Below are 16,814 nucleotides of genomic sequence, written 5' to 3' on the forward strand. Positions count from 1 at the left end.
CAGGACACTTCTTAGGCTTTAAAGGAAACTTTGCGTGGAAATTTCGGACCAAGGCAGGAGCATGGACGTCAGAGGCATTGGTCCAAGAGCGTTCTTCAGGACCATAGCCCTTCCAGTCAATGAGATACTGAAGTTGACCGTAACGGTGACGTGAGTCCAGGATCTTGGCCACTTCATACTCAACGCCTCGTTGAGTTTGGACTTTCGGAGTTGGTGGAAGTGAGGAATGAAACCGATTCAAGATTAACGGTTTCAACAGGGAAACATGGAATGTCCTGGGTATTTTTAAGAAGGGAGGTAACTGGAGTCTGTAAGCAACAGGATTGATGACTTGATCAATTTTAAAAGGACCGATGTAGCGAGGTGCAAACTTCATACTGGGAACTCTTAACCTCAAATTCTTCGTGGATAACCATACCCGATCACCCACCTTGAGAGCAGGAACTGCTCGACGCTTCTTATCCGCAAACTTCTTGTACCTGAACGATGCCTTGAGCAGAGCTGATCGTACGCTCTTCCAGATATTGGCAAACTGATGCAAGGTGATATCCACTGCGGGAACAGAAGTTGCTGGAAGCGGTTGGAACTCAGGGACTTTAGGGTGGAATCCAAAGTTGGTGAAGAATGGTGTTGAGGAAGATGAAGAATGATACTGGTTGTTATGACAGAACTCGGCCCAGGGAAGTAATTGAACCCAGTCATCTTGAGAGGAGGACACATAGATGCGGAGGAAGGCCTCCAAGTCCTGATTCACCCTCTCAGTTTGACCATTGGTCTGAGGATGGTAAGCCGTGGAAAACTTTAACTTGACTTGGAGGACTTGACATAAACTTCGCCAGAATTTGGCTGTGAATTGAACTCCTCGATCTGAGATAATTTCTTCTGGAAGACCGTGGAGTCGGAAGATCTCTTGTATGAATACTTGAGCCAACTTGGAAGCTGACGGAAGACCGGTGAGAGGAATGAAGTGTGCCATCTTGGTGAACCGGTCAACTACCACCCAGATGGTATTGAACTTGTTGCACATGGGCAAATCTGTAATAAAATCCATCGACAAATGGGTCCATGGTCGACGGGGAACAGATAGTGGAACCAGTTGCCCCGCAGGCGACTGGCGGGATACTTTATGTTGAGCACACTTTGGGCAAGATGCAATAAACTCCAAAACGTCCTTTTTCAGAGTTGGCCACCAATAGGACCTAGAGATAAACTCCAGGGTTTTTTGGATACCTGTATGTCCGGCAAAACGGGAAGCATGGGCCCAATGCATGAGCTTCTTCCTTAGTGTCGGCTTCACAAAACTTTTCCCTGATGGGGGTGTAGAGTCCATCCCTACCGTGGAGAATGCCAACGGATTTATAATAGGATGCTTGTCTGAAGACTCTGACTCATTTTCTTGCTCCCATGAGCGGGAAAGGGCATCGGCCTTGCGATTCTGAGAGCCCGGACAGAACTGGAGTTTAAAGTCGAACCTGGAAAAGAAAAGTGCCCATCTGGCCTGACGAGGGTTGAGACATTGTGCGCCTTTTAGATATAGAAGGTTCTTGTGGTCTGTAAGGATGGTGATTGAATGAGAAGCTCCCTCCAACAGATATCTCCACTCCTCTAGAGCGAGCTTGATGGCTAGCAACTCCTGGTCGCCAATGGCATAGTTGCGCTCCGCTGGGGAGAACTTCCGTGAGAAGAAACTGCAAGGATGTAAATGACCATCTTTAGCCCTCTGAGATAACACCGCTCCTACTCCAACGGAGGAGGCATCCACCTCTAAGATGAAAGGAGAGTCGATGTCAGGCTGTTTCAGGACAGGTGCAGAGATGAACCTCTGTTTTAAAAGATGAAAAGCTTGCATGGCTTCTTCAGACCACTTGGACGGGTTAGCACCCTTCTTGGTGAAAGCAGTAATAGGCGCCACAATGGTGGAAAAGTCTCGTATAAACTTTCGGTAATAATTGGCGAACCCTAAGAACCTCTGGACCCCTTTGAGGGTTAAGGGTACCGGCCAATTCTGGATTGCTTGTAGTTTCTCAGGATCCATCTCTAGTCCGGAACCGGACACAATGTACCCTAGAAACGGAATGGACTTGACTTCAAAGACGCATTTCTCTAATTTGCAGTAGAGATGATTGACACGGAGACGGGACAGAACCTCCTTTACCCAGAAACGATGTTCCTCTAAATCGTTGGCAAAAATGAGGATATCATCTAGATAGACCACGACATGACGGTATAGAATGTCTCTGAATATCTCATTGACGAAATGCTGGAAGACAGCTGGAGCATTGCTCAATCCGAAGGGCATGACGAGGTACTCATAATGTCCGTCACGGGTGTTAAATGCGGTCTTCCACTCGTCACCCTCACGGATCCGGATGAGATTGTATGCACCTCTCAGGTCCAGCTTTGTAAAGATGGTAGCTCCGCTAACTCTGTCAAAGAGCTCAGTAATCAGGGGTAAAGGATAGCGGTTCTTGATGGTAATGTCGTTCAAACCTCTGTAGTCGATGCACGGCCGCAGACCACCATCTTTCTTCTTTACAAAAAAGAAGCCTGCGCCGGCTGGAGAAGAAGAAGGTCGAATGAACCCCTTTGCTAGGTTCTCTTTAATGTATTCCTCCATAGAATGTGTCTCGGGGAGAGACAACGGATAAGTTCGGCCTCGAGGTGGAACCTTCCCTGGAACGAGATCAATCGGGCAGTCCCATTCTCTATGAGGAGGAAGGATATCAGCAGAAGCTTTACTGAACACATCCGTGAAATCTTGATATGGAGGAGGTGGAACATCAGACGACCTGGGGGAGGAAGAACAGACAGGCAACACTTTAAACAAACATGTCTTAGTACAGGAGGAACCCCATGCCAGGATTTGCGTAGTCGTCCAATCAATTGTAGGATTGTGAAGACGGAGCCATGGAAGGCCCAGGACCACAGGATGTGTGGCTCTTGGAATCACTAAAAATGAAATAAGTTCGGAATGAAGAACTCCCACTCTCAGACAAACTGGTAGAGTCCTTAGAGAAATAACTGTATCAAAAATTTTACTGCCATCCACAGCAGTTAAGGAAAAGGACGAAGGAAGTCTCTCGGTGGGTAGAGACCACCGTTTAACATAGGCTTCAGTAATAAAGTTCCCAGCTGCTCCGGAATCCAGGAGGGCAATGACGTTCTGATAACGTTGAGCAACTTGAAGCGAGACTGGGAGGTTACAATCTTGAGGAGATGGAGAGGAGATCATTACTCCTAGCCGGCCCTCTCCTTGGCGAGCTAGGATTTGGAGTTTCCCGGACGTTTGGGACAGGCATTAATGGTGTGAGACGGAGCTGCACAATACAGACAGAGAAACTCGGAGAGACGTCTTCGGCGCTCAGCAGGAGTTAAACGGGAACGGCCAATTTGCATGGGTTCATCTGTAGTTGGTGACAGTTGGCGAGGAGGAGGAGTAGAAGATTTTGGAGCAGATGATCTTCCACGCTCAGTTGCTCTCTCTCTGAAACGTAAGTCAACTTTCGTACAAAGTGAGATTAGCTCATCTAACTTGGAGGGTAAGTCTCTGGTAGCTAACTCATCTTTAATACGCTCGGATAAACCATGCCAGAATGCAGCATACAGGGCCTCGTCGTTCCATGCCAGTTCGGATGCCAGGATCTGGAACTGTATAAGATATTGTCCTACAGTACGTGATTCCTGGCGTAAACGGAGAATCTCAGACGAAGCTGAAGTTACCCGGCCTGGCTCGTCGAAGATGCGCCTGAATGTTGACACAAATGCAGTGTAAGAAGATAGCAGGGTGTCGGACCTCTCCCATAACGGTGATGCCCAATCAAGGGCTGAGCCACTGAGAAGAGAAATAATGTAGGCAATTTTTGTACGGTCACTGGGAAAATTGCCAGGTTGTAGCTCAAACTGAATCTCACACTGGTTGAGAAATCCCCTGCAGAATCTTGGAGATCCGTCAAATTTTGCTGGCGTTGGAAGATGAAGACGTGGAGCAGAAATGGGTAAGGTGGGTGGGGTTATAGCTGGAGTCACTGTGGTTGACGCACCAGACGCGCCTGATCCACGGAGAGTTGTCTGAATCCCATCCAGCCGAGTAGAGAGATCCTGGAGACAGCGGATGATGTGGCCCTGTGCAGCCTCCTGATGTTCTAGTCGGGCTGCCAGTTCTTGCATCGGCCTGGCCGCTTGATCCTGGTCTCCGGCTGGATTCATTAGGTCAGTGCTTACTGTCACAACTGAGGGCCTGAGCTGACGGGAGGCAGCCTCAGTTGTAGGGGCCGAGATGTACCGGAACCTGGGAGGTTGTATCAGACCCCTGGACATGTAAGTAACATGAACAATAACTGCCCGAAGGCGTGACCACGACAACTTAGATAAAAGTCAATGATGTTTATTATGACAACTCCGCATCACAGCAGCAATAAAAGAAAACGTAAAAGTCAGCAAAGAATAAATACAGTTCCTGAGTACTACAGCATGGCAGGAGCCACAGGGCACTGGTAGTGTGAGATAGTTCTTATGATCTTCTAGATGGAAAGTCCTTACCAGGCCCGGCTGTAGCAATGGAGATAACCCAGGATTGTACCAGCTGGTGTTCCAGGAAGAGCTGGGTTGCTGAAGGTAAAACAGCTGCTGTGGATACTGGCTGGAACCAGACTGTTGTTAGCACGGAGTGGATACTGGCTGGAACCAGTTAAATAATAAATGAACTTTGGGAGCGATGAAATGTGAACTGAAATGTAGAACTTGAGAGCGGAGAAATAATAATTCCGGTGGAGAGTGGTAAAGTGTAGAAAGGACACCGGCCCTTTAACGGAAGCTGTACTCTGCTGGAAGCTGAGGCTGGAAGCAGGTAGTGTTGTAGCTGGAAACAGATGAATCCACAATGGATTGGAGAGTCAGGCTACACCGCAGGTGGAATGCTGGTGCGGGTCTCTATGGTGGAAGTCTTGAGACAGGAGCTGGAACCTGGAAGACAATCATAGAAGAGAGACAAACAGGAACTAGGTTTGACAACCAAAGCACTGACGTCTTCCTTGCTCAGGTACAGCTTACTTATACCTGCAGCAAGGAAGGGGTTGGCTAGGCAATTATGCAAATCAACAACACAGACAGCAGATTGGTGGAAATGATCAGATGACAGAATCCAAGATGGCTGCGCCCATGCAGACACTTGGAGGGAAGTTTGGTTTGTAATCCATGTGGTCTGGGAAACAGTAATGGCGGCGCCGGCCACCGGAGACAGGAGACGCCAGGCTGATAGATGCACATTTAACCACGCGGGCACAGCGAAGGCCGCGGCTGATGAAAAGACCACTCTGCATGTGAAACTTAGGAACAGCGGAATCCGGTCCTGGAACGCTGAGCCCGCCTTAGGAGGCATCTGAAGGGTAAGTAATGGCGTCCAGATACCCGGATCGTGACAGATGCGTACCTTCACATTCCGGTCTAACCGCCTCATCAAGCCTATCTAAGATTTGCACTACTGGACTGTCACTATCAGTTCCAGGCACTGCCATTTGGCCTCTCCACAGCACAGAGGTTGTTCACCAAGGTCATGGCAGAGATGATGCTACTCCTCCGCAGGCAGGGAGTGAACATAATTCCATATCTGGACGATCTGATGATGAAAGCATCTTCCACGGAGAGGTGGTTGCAGAGTATTGCTCTCTCAACTCGACTACTCTAGGATCATGGGTGGATCCTGAACCTTCCAAAGTCACATTTGGAGCCGACAAGGAGACTGCCCTTCCTTGGGATGATCCTCGACACGGAAGTGCAGAGGGTGTTTCTACCGGTGGAGAAAGCGTTGGTGATTCAATCAATGGTATGGGATGTCCTGAAGCCAGCCTGGGTATCAGTTAATCAGTGCATTCGCCTCCTGGGGAAGATGGTAGCCTCCTACGAGGCTCTACAGTACGGAATATTCCATGCTAGGTCATTCCAACTGGATCTCCTAGACAAATGGTTGGGATCACATCTTCACATGCACCAGCGGATACGCCTGTCGCCAAAGGCCAGAATTTCACTCCTCTGGTGGCTGCAAACTTCTCACCTACTCGAGGGCCGCAGGTTCGGGATTCAGAATTGGATCCTTATAACTACGGATACAAGTCTCAGGGGTTGGGGAGCAGTAACCCTAGGGGAAAACTTCCAAGGAAAGTGGTCAAGTCTGGAATCCATCCTTTCGATAAACATTCTGGAACTAAGGGCCATATACAACTGCCTTCTACAAGCGGCACATCTTCTGCAAGATCAAGCCATTCCGGTTCAGTCGGACAATGTAACGGCAGTGTCCTACATAAACCAACAGGGCGGAACGAAGAGCAGAGCAGCAATATCAGACATAACAAGAATCCTCCTCTGAGCAGAAAAGCATACAGTGGTGCTGTCAGAAATCTTCATTCCGGGAGTGGACAGCTGGGAAGCGGACTTCCTCAGCAGACACGATCTCCATCCAGTAGAATGGGGCCTCCACCCGGAGGTGTTCACAGAGGTGACAAGCCGATGAGGCATACCTCAGATAGACATGATGGCCTTTTGCCTCAACAAGAAGCTTTGGAGGTACTGTTCCAATGGCGGTGGACGCACTGGTAACTGTGGATGTTCCAGTCAGTGTATGTGTTCCCTCCAGTTCCACTCATCCCAAGGATTCTCAACCTAATAAAAAAGAATAAGAGTTCATGCGATCCTCATTGCTCCGGACTGGCCAAGAAGGGCTTGGTACGTGGATGGAATTACTGCTGGAGGATCCGAGGCCTCTTCCTCTTCGCGAGGACCTTCTGCAACAGGGGCCGTTCACCTATCAAGACTTACCGCGGCTATGTTTGACGGCATGGAGGTTGAACGCCAGATCGTAGCTTGGAAGGGCATTCCGAACAAGGTCGTCCCTACCCTGATATAGGCTAGGAAGTGTAAATACCAAATTGTTTCCTTACAGATATTTAAAATGCCTGGTCTAATATATATTGTAAACGCCTGCACCTCTTATTACCATGTGCCATGAATGTGCGCTATACATAGCAAAACACTGCATCCCATAAGAGAAAACAATACACCCACACATTATCTGAGTTCCAAAGCTCATTGATGTATATATTTGTTATTAAAAGGATATGGATTCAATATATTACAATGTACAGTATACCTATAGTTACATGGTTACAACTCATAAAGTAAGCAGTTAATACATACAGTTACATACAGTTACAGGCCGGCGATACAATTACCATATCTTTCTTATATAAATTTGTCCCTCCATATCACTCTCTCTCTCTCTCTGTAAAATCATGCAGGAACTGGGCAGACAGCATCTCCATCATCGTCTGAGACAAAACAGCAACTAACTCCTCTATGATCAGCAATGTGTTATCTAGTTTTTGGGGGAGGGGACTTTCTCATTCATGATGAGTCACTGGTTTGTTCGTGTGCTGAACAGGTTCAGCCTTGGGGACGTCTGAGGGGGCTGGCCTGAGTTTGTACTAATAAGAGTGATTTTAGCTTTCATACATTTAATCATAACTATTTGTTGCAATGTCCTACAACTTAATAACAAGTATCAAATGAATCTACACATTAATCTGGTTGCTTAAATACCAAATATGACGTGTATCTTGCTTCGTTCAAATAATACACATACATGACATTACTTCATTATATAATTTTAAATCATCATGATGTCTGGCGCTTGATATTATTATAATTATGTACTGTATGAAATAAGTGTCGAATCTATCTCTGTGGCATGTCCGTGTAAATGCGTGTTACCATATATTGCTGTGCTCGCTGCACGTATTTGCAAGTATAGCGACTTATAATGTGTGTAGTTTGTATGTTCTTTTTATGTAATATTTTTGACGTCGACAGTCCACCCTTTGGCAGTAAACAATAACTGCCATCAATTATTAACATAAGAAAAAAAATATTTCATACAATAATCGGTGACCTAGACACAAGTATGTATTCATTTTGCAAATCAGACACTTGACTATATTTGGGGAAGACAGGGAGGAGGACGAGACATCCTCTATATGCACTCGGCGGTCACGGGACCACTGGTTGGGTGTGGGACAACATTCAACCTATAGAGTATGCTGGGACAGTGCTTTGGCCTATAATGTCTGATTTGCGACGAACATTTCACACATACATGTACCTACGTCTTTGTACACTGATGTTTAGATTCGATTGAGGTTCTGCTGGGTAGATGAAGAAGACACAAACAAATCGTGACAGTGACATAAAATTTTCATGATCTACATATTCCTAACATTTTCTGAACATTGTTTCCATTTCTGGAACGTATGCTAGGTCTGTTTAATAATTGAACAAGGGTTATAAGTAGTGTCCTTCCTAAATAACATAAACCTTCGGAGTTCGGGGAGAGGCACTCATAAACCTTTCTTCCACATATATTAATGAGCTCTTTATCTGCAATGTGTGAATAGCCATTGTCCGATTGTTCCTGATTACCTCCGAACTCCATAACTACTAGACCTTTGATTTTACTCTGATTTTACCAAACTGATCTGCTAATCCTGGGATCCTATAAGGAAATCACTACTTCCTCCAGAGCCAGTTCCAGTCCCACACTCGACTCCTCATAAAAAAAACCTTGCAAAAATAGAATGTCCTGAAAAGAAAATGTTTGTCAGCGGTAAAGAGAGAAAAAGAGAAATAGAACAAAACAACTCTTGTTCATAACAAATCAATTACAATGACTGGTCTTTCTGCAATCCTTTAGTACGCTCAGGTAGTGTTCAACAGTGCCGCCTCTCAGTCTTCATGGAACAGAGTCTCTGGTGATACTTTTGCGATCTCACTACATTTACGAGTTCCTTCCGGACTACCGACTTTCCTGCAATGGGAGTCATGGACCCAAGTCTCTCTCTCGGCTACTTTCACTGGGATAGTGCTGTCAACAAAACTTGGTAGGGTCCTTCCCACCTGTCTATCAGGCAACCTGAGCGTAAGAACAATCACACAGTCTCTTGGTTCACAATCAAGACAGTTCGTATTTGGCATACCAGCAATCAACAGTTTCAAGTTCTTTTGTCAAGTTCTCAAATGCTGGCTCATCTCAATAAGGTACTGTACTGTCACCTCATTGGTGTATTTCTGATCATTGTGCGGATCAATCATGACATGTGGTTGTCTTCCAAAAACAACACAAAAAAGACAAAAACAAATTTCGAAGAGGGTGATTCGTTGAGTGAAGATCTGGGAGTGGTTCCGATGCTACATAATACTAGTGGCAGTATCTATGATCACAATAGTACAATTTCAAGCTTTGCTCCTACTTCTAGGGGTACCATTATCTACACACAAATTTCTGCGCAATTTTTCTTTGCGGTAAACACAGCAGCATCCGTGGTGGCAGGAAATGCCTCTACCCAGTTTGAGAAAACATCAGTGCACACCAATAAATAACAATAATTCCTAAAGGGTGTTAACTGTACAAAGTTGATTTGTATTTCCTGAAAAGATCCGTCTGCAGGAGGGATATGGGATGGCTCTGTTGGTATTGCCTTACCAATATTCTTCCTCAAGAAAGTAAGACAGGTCATTGCTCTCTTACCTGCATGAGAATAGAATCCTGGCGCACACCAGTAGGCTCTCATCAGCTTGCACATACCCTCTTTGCCTAGATGAGTCAGACCGTGTGCCACCTCAGCTAGACTTGGAAGGTATGCTCTGGGGGCTACTGGCTTACCGTGTCCACCTGTCCACAGTCCTGAGGACTCCTGGCCATACCCCTTTGTCCTCCAGACTGCCTTTTCCTGTAGGGAACACAAATTTTTTATTTTAATTTACTATTGTGTGTTTGCAATGTAGAGTACCATGAGCATAACTCAAAAAAAAAAAAAAAAAAAGACAAAGAAAAAAAGAAACCTCTCTAGAGGAGAGAAGGAAGAATAAAATGAAAAAGAAAATGTCAGGTTTGCCATTTACCAACAGGCATATCAGTGTCTATACAAAATTTCCCTTCACCAGTATTCCCATTCTCCACCCTTTGTGCATGACAAGGCACACTGCAGTAAGACTGGTGTTATCGTGCTGTTGAGATATACTGGGTTTGGGCAGAACTCTGAAGGACCTAGGCATGTGGAGTTTGAACTGTACTTGGGTCCATGTATTGTACCATCCTGTGTGAACGCAAAAGATGAAGAGGAAACTGTAGAGAAACAGAATAGAGGTTGGTGACAGATGAGTTTGTAGAGGTGAAGATTTTATAAAAATTTGACAACTGGATTGGGCACTACGGGGAAATGATTCTCTACTTGGTCTACTCCCCTTAAAAAAAATCTGTGTTTATCGTATCGCTATTGGGACTATCCCAGCCATCAATCCAGTGTCCTGTCCATCCTAAGTTCATAGGGAACCCGATATCTGTGAGATAATTTCCTCTACCTGTGATGTACATGCATCTAGAACAGTAGAATGCGACATTAGCCTTTGAGGGGTGTCTAGTATATCTTGTACTTCTTGAGCATGGTTCTCTATCCAAGAAGACACCCTCAGGAGTACAGTATATGACACACCGCATTTTACACAATAAGTCTCTGCCTAGTAGATTAGTCGGAGCCGATGCAGCCAGCAGAAAAGAATGTTTGGTTTGCAAGGGCCCTATCGTAATCTCTGCAGGTCTACTCAAAGGGTATTGTTGCATCATTCCTGTTACTCCCATTGGCCGAATCTGTGTTTTCTATATGGCTCGTGATTCCTTACTATATGTCCCTTGGTCCCGTCTATGTGTTTAATAATGTGGCTTGTGTTTTCTGTCTAGAGGTTCTATATTGACTGTGTCCTACTACTACTACAATCTCTGGCAAAATGCCCTTCCTTCCTACAAGTGTAACATATTATTGACCATTAGGGATCTGGGGTTTGGACTGATGGGTCTTTCCTGTATGTGCCAGTATACTTACCGTCCTCAACCTCTCCACCTGTTGTTCTCTGCGCCTAGCACTATTCTTGTTATGTTCAATAGCACACTATCTAAGATTAGCTACTGTGACCCCTTTCCAATTTTGCAAAGAAGTCTGCACCCTGACCCTCAATGCCTTATTGAGCCCGTCCATTTGCACAGAGACAGCCACCTCCCATTTGCCGAATTAGTGTTTACCAGTGGTCTTATCCATATGGAGAGTTTTCTATTACTGCAAAAGACAAAAAAAAAAGTTTAACAAGCTTCTAGCTCATGCGAAGTATTCATTCAATCCTTCTCATCCCCTATTAAGGGTCTGTACATGGTCCAACAAACATTTCCAAGCTCATCTTGACAAGGGGCATTACTAGGAATGAATACTTCTTATATGGTAACTGAAAGAAATACTCAGGGGTTACCTTGTCTCTGTCCGCTTTCCTACTGGCAAATACTAATTTGCGGACAGGTATTTTCTCCATTTCTGACGTTACTTTCTTGATTTTTTTTTGTTTTATTTTTGGGTTTTACTATATATGTACACGAATGATACCATACTTACCTGTTCCACTGGTCTCAGCCACTTCCCCCACAGGCTACTGCTCTTCTTTTGCCGGTTGGATACTCCTCTGAGTACATGAGAAATGGCTGAAAACAATCAGGTCACCTTCTCCTCCTAAATAAAACTTCAACATTCATTAGTACATGTAAAAAATAGGAGTAAAGCGCCACATGTGAGGGAAAACAATACCTGAAATTGAATATATTTATATGTAAAAAACACTCCCTTGTAGGTAATAGGGTGTCAGCCGTCCTCTAAGCAGTCTTACAGCATTGGTGAGATGCTGTATGGAGATAAATAGATATGGGTAGATAGGGGTACTGGCGACCAGCTGGTGTTTTTATATATCAAAAATATTTAGCGGACTGGAGTATCAAATATATAAGGACTGGATTAAGAAAAAACTCCTTTTTATATAAAAGAGAATTTAGCAATTTATTTTACAAATAATAAAAAATATATATATATAAAATATTCAACACTTGCTTTCTAAAAGATACATATAAAACCGATTCCTCTACAAATATAAAAAATGTATTAAAACGGATTATATAGTAAAAAGCAGTTGTATAAAATTATTTTAAGACATATATTGGAAGGAAAAATAAAAATTTTCTTAAAAAATTAATAGTTAGTAACAAGCAGCTTATCTTTGGGTGGAGGGTCATACAGGAGATCCCAACGCGTTTCGTCTGTCTGACTTCATCAAGGGGTAGTGACTTAATGATCTCAGAGGGCTTAAATACCCACTGATAAAGTGCTAAAGACTATGACATCATTTCCTGTCAATTAGTAATGGGAAGGTATAATCTATATACAAATTAAATTTCTAACACATATAGCAATAAAGGAGCAGTGAAATGAAAGACATGGGGAGGCTTCCCATGTATGCAGGGTATAAAAACGAGTATTATAAAGTTGTATAATGTTTAAAATTGAAGTTTGTGCTGAAATTGCGCACTTCCGCCACACTTCCGGTTTTTGCCAGTCTGTATTGCGCATGCGCAGATGCCCCACTTCCGGTTTCCCGTCTCCGGAGTGCGCATGTGCATCCGCCGCACTTCCGGTTTTCGCTTCACAGTAAACGAGTGTGTTCAGGGCATTCATGCCCCACTTCCGTCCTGGCAGTTCTGACGTTTTTTTCCCCACTTCCGGTTTAGAAAGTCCGGAATCACATGGTGCTTAGTCTTGCTGTGAGGGAGCTTGGGAGAGTTCCTTATTGGGACGGCGGCCATTTTAGTGGAGTCCATAACGGCGGACATGTATTCTCCATATAGATTTGCCATTAACATGAAATAAAGGAAAATAGAAATCCATTAATATCGATGTGCTTTAAAAAACGAATCTTAGTTCATTTCTGGTATAGGATATGTTTACTATATACTCATATATGTTAGGCAGTATATTTGAATAAATAAATAACGTTTTATTTAAGATATATGGCAAAGGAAAAAAACGGACCTTTTTAATTTAATTATAATGTAATATGTTGTTCAGAGGCACAAAAAAAAAAGGAGAGAGGCTATTTTAGATCTAAATAAATTATATCTTATATATATATGATAAGTGCACTTGTGAGTATATCTATATATATTAGTGCATATGTCTTCATCCGTGTGCTTATTAATAATAAATATACAGTGATCTATGCTTAGTTAGGTGCTCAATTAGTAAAAAAATCAAACGTATATAAATGGAACACATTTAGACACATTAGTGTTTACAAACCATTTTTTACAGTACTTTAGCTTCCCAAGCGGTCACCCTCTTGGTACTGTTAAAGCCCAACACTGCTTAGCTTCCAAGATCGGACGGAATTGGGCGTGGAGCCAGTGTGGTATGACTGTATCTTATTGGCTATAAAAAACACACGCTCGTTACTGTGTCAAGTATTTTTATTTTTGTGCTCACATATACATTTGGTTTAAAGTAAGTGTAGTAAAAGATCGTAGGACAAGAAACAATGACCTTATAGGAAGGGGGCGATTTCATACCCCTCATTAAATCCTGCCGGGTGCATCGTGTTGAGCTGGTAAATCCAAAACATTTCTCTTTGGGATAGTTTATTTGCCAAGTCTCCGCCTCTTTCTCCAATTTGTACGTGTTCTATTGCTTTGAATGATAAATCTTCTGGATTCGAATTATGTTCCAAAAGGAAATGTCTGTAGATGAGATGGGTATCGAGCTTGTTTTTGATGCTCCTGATGTGTTCCTGGATTCTGAGTTTTAGTATGCGCTTCGTTTTCCCCACATATTTTTTCTTACATGTGCACTCCAACAAATAGATGACTGAGCTGCTGTTGCAATTGAGGAATTCCTTAATCTTAAATTCTTTAGCCTCACCGGAGTCCGAAAAAGTCTTTCTGTTTGGGTTTAAAAATTTGCAGACGTTGCAACGTCCGCATTTGAAGGCTCCCGTGCACTTCATAAATGTTTGAGTGGTTCTTTCTTTGTTGGTATTGCTTAGCATGCTCGGTGCAAGGTGGTCTTTAAGACTTTTAGATTTACGGAACACTATCTGTGGTTTTTCCGGCAGAATTTCCTTCAGTACAGGATCCATAAGCAGGATTTTCCAATGTTCCCTGAGGGATGTTTTGATATGGTTCTCATGTTGATTAAATGTAGTAATAAATGCAGTTGACTCTTTAGGAACTTCCTTCTTTCTATATTCTAGGAGGTCTTCCCTTTTTACGGTGTTTGTTCTTACAGTTGCTTTGTCCAAGATTGATTTGGGATATGACTTGTCCTCAAAGCGTTTTCTGTAGATGGCTACCTGATCATTGCAGTCCTCTTTTCTGCTACAGTTCCTTTTTATTCTGTGGAACTGGGAGAACGGGATATTATCTTTCCATGGTTTTGCATGGCTGCTTTGATAGTGTAGGTAGCTATTTTTATCTACCCCTTTGATGAAGTTCCTGGTTACCACTGATGAGCCTTCACCTATTAGTATAAGATCCAAGTACTCTATAGAGGTTTTACTTGTGTTATACGTGAACGTGAGATTCATATCATTGGTTTTTAAAACATTAAAAAATTCCATAAAAAGTTCCAGACTGCCATCCCATATTATCAGAATGTCATCGATATAGCGTTTGTACAATATCACATTATTTTTGTAAAATTGAGTATTGTACACTTGAAGTTCCTCCCATTGTCCCATAAACAGGTTTGCGAAACTCGGTGCAAATATCGTACCCATCGCGGTCCCGCAGCGTTGTAGATAAAAGCTCTCTAAAAATTTAAAATAATTTCGACTCAGGATAAAATGCATCACATCGCAGATAAAAGATCTTTGTGTAATTGTTAGGGTGGGGTCTTTGTCTAAGAAATCCTTACAAGCCTTAATACCTTTAGAATGCTCAATGCACGTATACAGAGACTGGACGTCTAGTGTAATCCATAAAAAGGTTTCCTTCCATTCAACTGATTTCATCAGATTCAATACCATAGTGGTGTCTTTAAGGTAAGAAGGTAGTTTCTTGACATATGGGTTTAAGAAGACATCCACATATTCAGATAATTTTGATGTTAGGGAGTCAATTCCAGCGACAATAGGTCTCCCAGGGGGGTTCAAGAGATTTTTATGAATTTTCGGCAGATAGTAGAAGATGGGGGTAATGGGACTAGATTGCATCAGGAATTGGAATTCTTCCTTTGTGATACTTCCATTCCGGAGTCCTTTTGTGAGGAGTACTCTCAACTCTTCTATGTAGGCATCCTTAGGATCATTCTGTAGTGGTTCATAGGATGTAGTATCTCCTAGTAAGCGGTGAGCTTCCTTCACATAATTGTCTCGATCCAGGATAACTAGTCCCCCCCCTTTGTCAGCCGGTTTTATCAATATTTCCGAATTTTTCTGTAGTTTCTTGAGTGCCTCTTTTTCTCTATTAGTGAGATTTTTTGTGGCAACTGGTGCAAGATTGGTGTCGCATAAATCTTTTTTTACCAAATCATAAAATATACTGATATGGTTACCTTTTGATTCTACCGGATAGTATTTGGATTTTCGTTTCAACCCAGACCTTGATGCTTCTTCATAGTTCGTGATGATGGCATTGTCCTTACGTGCAAAATGTCTTTTTAGTGTGAGCTTACGGATAAATTTGTTAAGATCTATGAATGTCTCGAATTTATTCAATTTTTCTGTGGGTGCGAATGATAGACCTTTGCTTAGTAATGAGGTTTCGTGATTTGTTAATACATGTTTCGAAATGTTAAAAATGCCATGCTCTTCAGGGACTAGTGCTGTACATTCCTCCTTTTGGTGTTGTAATCTTTCCCTCCTGCCGCCCCGTTTTCCTCTTCTTCTGTGTGGGGCCTTTTTAGAGGGGATGCATGTGTTGATTCTTCTTGTAGTGTGCCTCTGAACGTGTTTTTTGGACGAGCTCCTAGGCGTGGTGATAAAAAAACCTTTTCGTCCGTTGATCCTAATCTGCGTAGAGTAGAATATCTATTATACGTCTTGATTTTTTCTGTATGATGAGAATCATTTCTAGTGTTTGATCTGCCTCTGTGTGGTACTGTTTTCCACACTTGGTTCCTATGATTAAAAGTATTCGTGGCAGTGAATCTGCTCCAATTCTTTGTTTTACCATTGTCATAGTCTTCCTTGTCACGAAGAAACTTCTTTTCTTTTCCCCGTATGACTTCTTCCTCTATGCGTTCTAATTTTTTATTGAGAACCAGTTCATTAATTCTATAGTCCTCTTTGATTTTGTGCGGTTCTAGTTCAATTTCCTTCTCCTTTATGTCTTTCTCAATAGAGGGGACATTCTTTCTCCTTTCGGAGATTAACAATTTCATTAAATTTATTGAACATGTGTGTAGGGTGGAATCCCATTTTTCCATGAACTCTGGATCAGATGTTCCAATGGTGGGTTGTTTTACTAGTCTCAGTCCCCTCGGTACTCTGTTGACTGAGATATAATGTTCCAGACCTTTTATGTCCCACCATGTTTTAATCTCTTTAACCAGGAGTCTCTCCATGTCCCAAAACAGATCATCCAAGTCCCTGGAGGGAGTTGGGGTGTCAGTAACTTTGTCTTCGCTAAATATTTTCTGGCACCAGTCATTTCTTTTGTTGGTGCGTTCATTAATCCTGAACATAGTTTTTGGGTGTTATTTAGACCACAGCACCAGGCAGCTAAACAATAAACCAGTCTTAAGTGTAAAAAATAGGAGTAAAGCGCCACATGTGAGGGAAAACAATACCTGAAATTGAATATATTTATATGTAAAAAACACTCCCTTGTAGGTAATAGGGTGTCAGCCGTCCTCTAAGCAGTCTTACAGCATTGGTGAGATGCTGTATGGAGATAAATAGATATGGGTAGA

General features: G+C 43.0%; 1 protein-coding gene and 1 pseudogene across 3 annotated transcripts in view; one reads left to right on the forward strand and one right to left on the reverse strand.

The window, feature by feature from the left end:
• MARS2 (methionyl-tRNA synthetase 2, mitochondrial) overlaps positions 1-16,814 on the forward strand; it is a 353,599-nt gene that overhangs the window by 63,849 nt on the left and 272,936 nt on the right. The window lies entirely within an intron of this gene.
• On the reverse strand, positions 13,212-13,331 carry LOC134896531 (5S ribosomal RNA; annotated as a pseudogene).

Source organism: Pseudophryne corroboree, chromosome 3 (assembly GCF_028390025.1).
Source record: "Pseudophryne corroboree isolate aPseCor3 chromosome 3, aPseCor3.hap2, whole genome shotgun sequence".
Classification (NCBI taxonomy): Eukaryota; Metazoa; Chordata; class Amphibia; order Anura; family Myobatrachidae; genus Pseudophryne; species Pseudophryne corroboree.